Source organism: Phocoena phocoena, chromosome 4 (assembly GCF_963924675.1).
Source record: "Phocoena phocoena chromosome 4, mPhoPho1.1, whole genome shotgun sequence".
NCBI classification, from domain to species: domain Eukaryota; kingdom Metazoa; phylum Chordata; class Mammalia; order Artiodactyla; family Phocoenidae; genus Phocoena; species Phocoena phocoena.
In genome coordinates, this window is record NC_089222.1 from 79993553 (window position 1) to 80001826 (window position 8274).

An 8274-nucleotide genomic window follows, 5' to 3' on the forward strand; every position below is an offset into this window, starting at 1 on the left:
CAGAAAAGAGATGTAAGATAGGAAACTTCTTTATGTCTTGCGTTAAAGGAGTGGGAAAATGATTTTAAAGGTTTTAGCAGTCCAGTATGACTCCTTTGCCTGTGTGTACTGAACTGTAACTTCCTCTCATTTTAAAGAAAAACTAGAGAAACATTACAAGTGAAATAAAATTGGGCACAGCAGTCATTGTGTTTTTACACAATAGAAGAGTTTCCAAAACAAGTTTAACCATGGAGTAGTTTTTGAAAATAATACATTGATAAAATATTTTAAAAGTATTAAATATACCCTTAAAGTACAGCAGAAAAATGGTTTCACAAATTGCCAGTAGAAATGACAAATGTTTACTAACTAGTATGTAGTAAAAATTGAGTAACAGTACAACTGTAAGTTGACATTGTAAAATAAAATACATAGCACACATTAGCAATCGTTAGCTAACTAATCTGTAATAACGTAATGGTTTGTTGGTAAATACTACCTGTAGAGTAATACAAAGGTCAGAAACACATTGGAACATCAGATGATCTCCCTTCTGACTTCTGGCATTCGTGACTGGGGCACACCATTTCCTAAAAGCAAGTTGTATAATAATGATATGTACATATGTTAGGTTTTTGTCACATATATTTTTTATTTTAGAAGAAAATATACTGTAGGATAGTTTGTTTGTTTATTATATGTTAATTCATGAAACATCATGAGAGTTTCATGACTGCAGTTGTGAAACGCTGCTATAGAGTGAATCCCTTCACTCTGTTGTAATAAGATTCTTTTTTCCTTTTGATCCAGAAATTTTCTGACTGTAGAAGTAATGTAGTATCTTTCTACTGCCTAGCAAAGTAGTACATGGGTGATTATATCATAAAATGGAAGTAATAAAAAGTCTTTGTTTACTTCTCCATTTGAGCCACAGCAGGCTGTGTATTACAAAATTATAAAAGATAAAAGATGATTTAGGCAGTATCTAAATGATAAAGCCCAAAGTGTTTTGTAAGTAAGTGATTTAGGTAAGATACATAAAATATTTTCATAGAAAATAAATAATGTATTCATAGTAAAATAAATTGATAGGACCAAATTTTTCTGGCTTAAACTCCTCGGTTTACTTCCTAATTAATTACCAGTTTGATCTAAGAAACAGCTTGGGTAATCTTCTAAGAGTTAGTCTTTGTGAAATAAACAGGTAGATATGTAAATAGATGCTTAACCTTGCCAGAAGATACACTGATTGATTTTTTGCAGATGTAAATAGATCCAACCAGAAACAGTTTCTAGCCTTTGCTGTGTAATGTAGATATATACATTGTATACAGCAAAATGTCTTTCACCAAAATGTTTGTTATGCTTCTCTATATGTACATTTGAAAATCTCTGATCAGTATGCAGCTCTCTTTGGTGACTTTTACTGAAGTCTACATTTTAGCTGTTAGTTTTATCTTTTTTTAATCTTTGACCTAACCTTTTATAAGAGCTGCTAATAATTTCTAAGCTTTCCCGTATCTTTTCTCTACCTTCCCTGTTTTCATAACTGGTGACTGTAGAAATTAACCAGAAGTGAGTTACAGTTCCAGAGTCATATAGCTAACTATGTATTTAAATTGAAAGTCTCTCTAGTTGCTGAGTCACTTGTTTGTGTGTAAGTTTTTGATACTCCTCTACTTGGACAATTTTAGTGACCAAAACTTCTGTGGATAAAACTACTTAACCAAAGCATAAATGTGTTTAGAATGGAATTCTTCAGTGCTAATATTTGGAATTGAAATGGATACCTTGAACATTCTTAGTAATCTTTATTCCTAGAATCCAATTCTCTCAGTGTCACCAAACTGAGTCGGTGAAATGGTCCTAGGATTTTAGGAAATAGGAAGATTAGCTACTATAACGTTTTGCTTCCATGGTGCCAGGGATTGGCTGACCTGAAGATAAGCTAGTCAGGGTTCTCAGCATTCTCTGTATTTGTGTAGTAGAGGTAGATCTGAGGGTTACTGTTCATATTTTACTTCTAAATGCTTCCTGGGGGAGTCTCTTACTCTCAAATTCTTGATATTTGGAACTTAAAGTTAACAAATGTAAAAGTAAAGACTTGTATTATAAACTGTACCTCAAACTTGAGAAATTTTTGTACTAATGTAAAGTTAAAAGCAGTCCACACTAGTGCAGGGTAATACTGCAGACCAGTTCTACCAAACATTGTAAATACCAATTTAAACAAAAGAAGACAAGGGAAAGGCTGATGGCTGGAGTGTAAAATGAAATAAATCTTTAAAACCCACAAAAGGCAGGGAAAGAGAAGTCACCAGACACCCAAGGAGATCCCTGAGCCAAGAAAGTTTTTTAAAGTAATACTGAATTGTTTTGAAATTAAGTGGCCCACTAACTACCATCTGAAAGCCTGTTTATCACTAAATTTCTTCAGTTTCTGCTAGTGGGAGATTGTCCACATCCCTCCATAATGAAGGGCTAGCAAATCATTGGATTTTCTTACACCCAGCCTTGCTCTTTCCAAAGGGAGAAAGTAATACCTCATTAACCTGGAATTTGTGGTACACCTTTGGTTAATGTTTACCTTTTCACTATGTAAAAGAGAAAAAATACTAAGCAAATGATTACTGCAAATTAAGTTTGATCTTAAAAAACATTTTAGCAGTAGCTATTTATGAAAAAAAAGTTATTCTAAATAAGACCCTTAGTGGGCAGAACTTTTTATCAGTTATAATATGTATATATAGTATATAAAATTAGTTAAGCTGCATTTATTTAGAAATACCTAATTTTTACCTAAATGACTCCCTTTATTCTCATCCAAAGTAGAGATTTTATTATGACAGTATAACTATCACTCCCCATTTAGTCCAAAATAGTCAGTTTTGAAGTTGTGTTGAGCATTTAACAACAATAAAGGCTGCTGTATAGGTTTTAGGCAACGTGACCTAGAATTCATAGTTCTGATCCCCGCTGTACAGAAAAGAAGTATTTGACCTTCACTGTTCCTGTATTAAGCACTATGTAACATTAATCTGATGAATTTAATAGCATCCAATTTTGTGTTTTATAGTCATGATCTTTTTAAAGGTAGCAGTGCCTTCAGTTGTGCTTTGAAAGTATGTGCCTTAAATCTTCCTCGCTGGAGCCAAAGTTTGGGGAACTATGTCATTTAATAAGTTGTGTGTGACAGCCTCATGACGCTTTGCTTTGAGTTGAAGGAGAATGACTGTGATCCTGAAGGACTCCTTCCACTAAAACTAGACCTAATGTCTCTGAGTCTAGGGCTTTTGGAGAAGGAATCCCAATCATACATACTGTCATAGAAGGATTAGAGTCCCTGAAATAAAATCAGTGAAAAAGTATATTCTCTTTCATATAAAGAAAATATATCTGCTACCACTAAGGGATGACAAGTTCCTAACGAATTCATATTAATAGCATCATATAAAGATATTATTGCCATGAAGCCTAGCACGTTTTGTGCTTTCTTTGTAATACCAGGTTAAAAAGGGGGTATGGTTTAATATTTTTGCATGTAAGTATCCCCATTCTTTTTATGTCTCTACTTGGTTCATATTTGCTAAGAATTGATGTAGAAAATAACAGTTCACTAACAACAAACATGACACATTATTGAACACTCACAGGGTAATATTGATTTGGGTGCTACTAGACTTTTACCTAGCACTTGCTGGTCAGTCTCAGTTTATCGTAAGGGACAGTATTCAATCTAGTAAATATTAAAATTTGTTAGTATGAAGATTATTTATATACCATTATACTAGAAAGCCATGGTTGGAGGGACTATCTGCATTCAACAGAAGTTACTTTCTTCCTTTTGCTGTGAATAAATTGGGTAAAACTTTTATTTTCAATTCCAGTTATGGGAAGAAACTGGGGATAAGCTTGACATCACTATTGCTGGCACTACAAAAGCATTACTAAATTGGTTAATTCTTCTGTCTACAACTGGTGTTTTAAGAGAATCCTTTCACTAACTTAAATGGTTGACAATGATGTGTTACTGAGAAGGATTATTAACCTCAACAATCACTTTACAACAATTATGGAGCAAATGGTGTGCCTGCAATTGGTGTCTGTTGCATTTCTGAGCCCACTTTGTATTCATGAGAAACAAAAATATAATGGGAGAAATATTTTAACCAGTATTTTAACTTTTTATAAAGTTTGAGACTTTATCAACAAAGGATATCAAAAATATATGTACTTTTACTTTAGTCAAATTATTTTTTATTACCTGATTTCTTAATTTTCTGTATTTGCATTCTTGTGACTTAATATCTGTATCTGTAGGTATATATATATATATATATTTAAAACAATTGTAACAATAAATGTAATTCAACAGTGTGACTCAATTACATTTTATTTTAGGGACAAGATATAGTTTATTGCATCAAATTTATGTATTACCTTGTAATGGTAAATGCTCTAAAAAGAGTATTTAAGCTACTTCAATTCTATACCTCCTTTTTTTCCCCCCAGGACACACAGAAGAATGTGATTTAATATTAACCCTCTGTGTGAATTTTGCCTTATCAAACATTGTGCCTTATTTTATTAAAAGTGTTTTGTTGGAATCTAATTCTGTATTCTGGAAAAGCAAAAGTATTTTAGTTTGAATTGACAAGCATTTACTTAAAAAATCTAAAATCCTTATACTGTTTGGTTTTTGCCTGATTACTTGCTATACCATTGCTCATCTATTCATTGAATTTTTTCAATACATGAATAATGCATTAAGCGTGTATTAGTATTTATACTCTCTGTGCTAGATGCAAAGGATGAAAGATGAACTAGACCAGATCCTTTCTACCATAGTTCCTTCTGCTTCCACAGTCTTAACAGACTTACGGATGCATACTCTAAAAAAAAATTGGTGAGGTCACATTGCTACTGAGGGTCAGTTACTTCTTGCATTTAGTCCAGAATCATACAATCTTGATGCAAAGTAGTATAGTATTAACTGAGCACGTTGATATTGCAGTACTTAATTAGTGCCATTATTTTGGTGACCCTAGAACACTTGACATATTTCTAGATTCCAGAATTTGGAAGAATATCATGGTTGGTTATGAGTTGAGGTAAACAGAGTGGGTAGGAAAGACACACTCTGCAAAACAGCTGATGTTTCAGAATTGCTGAAATGGAAAAAGCTCAGCACTTCCCTGGTTGGTATATAGGAAGTCCTCTTGGTGAAGATGGGCTCAGAAATTTGAGGGCAGAGGAGAAGAAACATTGGGTGTAACTGATCTTTCCTGAGAATAAAACTGCTCCCTAACCTGCCCTGTTGTGGATGTTCTCCTTAGAACAAGTGTTGGAAGAAACTTCTTTAATGGCTTGTCTAACTCTGTAGAATACTACATGGGACGCCAGAACATTTCAGGGGCTATGTAAGACTTGGATGTGTCCCGTTCATAACATCAGTCATTGCCAGCTTCATGAGCAGTTCCATCAGCATGCCCTAAAATGTTAGAGCTTAAGGAAACCTCAAAGGTCTGAAGGTAACTCATGTTTGAGAGATGAAAAAATTTAAGCCCAGAGAGATGTGTTCAAGACTTCACATGGTGGACTAGAGGGGTGGGATAGGGAGGGTGGGAGGAAGACGTAAGAGGGAGGAGATATGGGGATATATGTATGCGTATAACCGGTTCACTTTGTCATAGAGCAGAAACTAACACACCATTGTAAAGCAATTATACTCCAATAAAGATGTTAAAAAGAAAAGACTTCACATGGTGGAATCTTGAATCCAAGCCTCTGGATTGGTCAGTGCTGTCTCCACTACAGTATGCTGCTTTCTTTAATACTCTGTCGTGTGACAGGAAATCAGTAACAGCATGGGTACCGCATCGTAATTTGCCAACGGGCATCAAAGTGATGCTGTCCACACCATCTCTTCAGAACTTTACATCTAGTGGGAAACCTTAGATAAGAGTAAATATCTGGGGCTTCCCTGGTGGCGCAGTGTTTGAGAGTCCGCCTGCCGATGCCGGGGACATGGGTTCGTGCCCTGGTCCGGGAAGATCCCACATACCGTGGAGCGGCTGGGCCCGTGAGCCATGGCCGCTGAGCCTGTGCGTCCGGAGCCTGTGCTCCGCAACGGGAGAGGCCACAACAGTGAGAGGCCCACGTAGCACAAAAAAAAAAAAAAAAAAAAAGAGTAAATATCTGGGTAGCTCGTTATGTTTACAAAGCATACTCAAGAGTCTACCTTATTTAATCGTCATGACACTGTGAGGTAGGACTAGACTTGGTGAAATTTGTTGGTGTGGTTTTGTCACACCCTTTCCCCTCCTCTGAGTTTGAAATCAATTAAGAAATTGACACAGATTTGAGAAAGGGATATAAATATCAGCTTTATCAAATCCAAATTGAACTTCTATGTAAATTGAGTATTACCAACCAAAATCAGACTCCCTCTACTTCCAGACAGCATTTCACAAGACTGACCCTAACACACCACAGATCCAAAGGAGGTCAAGTCAAATCTTAAGCCTTGTAGTGCTGCCCAATTAGTATTTCTCCCACAGGGTGGAAAAAGATCTAAAAAGATTTCTTCTGGGCAGCTGTTCTCAACCCTGGTTGCACTTTAGAATCACTATGGGAGCTTTCAAAATATACAAAAGTTGGGCCCATCCCCAGACCAATTGAAACCTGATCTCTAGAGGTGGAGTCTGGGCATCAATAATTATTGATGCCCACTGAGCTCTTCTCTGTGACTCAGTTACCCAGCAAGGATGATGATTCTTTTGTGAAAATCCCTTCATGATAACTTGAGGTCAGTGAAGTAGGATTTTTACAGATGAAGAAATGGGCCCAAAGTGATTAAGTGACTTGCCCAGGTTCTCTTAAGGTAAATCGTGACAGAGCTGGAGCTATAATCCATTCATCTATTTTTAAAAAATAATTTTTTTTAATTGAATGCCTACTTCAGACCAGGCGCTGATTACTAATCCAATGTTCTTTGCTTCTCCCTGTCAGTTACCTTTTCTTGAACCAAAATGTAAGATGGATGTACGTTTGCTGGACATAAGATGGTATATTCAAGTGGAATACTGAATTGGCTGTATTGAAGTCAGCTTCAACTAAATCGGAGTACCTGCCGAATCATGGAGCACAAAAGCAGCAAAACAGATCAACGTGACTAGAAACATTCGTAAAAGGATGGCTTGGTCAAATATTTCAGGATAAAGCCACAAGGCAGGAGACAGCCTTTCCATGGGCGAGGAAAACCTCATCAAGTCACTATACACTGCTTCTTTTGACCACAGGTAAACAAATGGCTAACATCCTAAGCAGCGGTGATGAACAAGTTGACATTACCACGAAAGATAAGAACATGTAGACACCTGCCTAGAAGAAAACACTATAGTTCATCCATAAACATAGATTCTCTTGCTAAGAAACAGTAAGAAAAGCTCAACTCAACTACACATTTTTATAAGCACTATGCATAATTTCTACCCCAGTTTCTTTTAGGTCTAGCTATAAGATTACATGATTATTTCATTGCTTAAATCTGAATAGTAATGCAATCTTAAGACCTCTGTAAATACATGGGAGACTTAAATGGAAAAGTAAACTTGCTCATGATGCCATGGAAACTCAAAGAAAAAACATTCTTAAAATGTTACTATGGGTATTTTCTTTCTATGAATAAAGACAGGATTTAATGTTGCTTTGGGTTTTTTTTAAGCTGAATTAAATAAAGATCTGTGAAATAAGTTTAACTTCTTGGAAATTAAGCTTATGTAACAGCTAGAAAGCTTCTACAATTTTAGAATTTTGTCATTATTTGTAATTTTAACCTGTTTGTAAACTCAACAATGATCTCTGAGTTTTTTCCTTACTTTGGGTCTACAATTATCTGTGTTCAAAACTCCTTTCCATTTTTGTAGCTCTCAAATATTTATAAGTTCTTGGCTTCACTCACCCCACCCTTTTTAATCACCTCTATTTGGGTCTTTTAATCTTTCCTCCTAAACCAGTGCACAAGCAGCCAGGGGCAGTGTTAGTGGAATAATGAGAACTTTGCCCCTGAATCTGCAATTAAAATTCTACCCTTTAGATTACTTCCAGGGGTTCGTTGTAGTGGATAAGTCAATAGGCAGATTTGAAACAAACTATCTGTTTTTTATTTCTGCTGAGGGCAGCATCTCATAAAAGAAAGATGTGTGTAAATGACCAATGGATAAAAACGAATCAGATGATTGCTAGATACCTATGACAAGCTTTGGTATGACTGTAATTACATTTTTAACC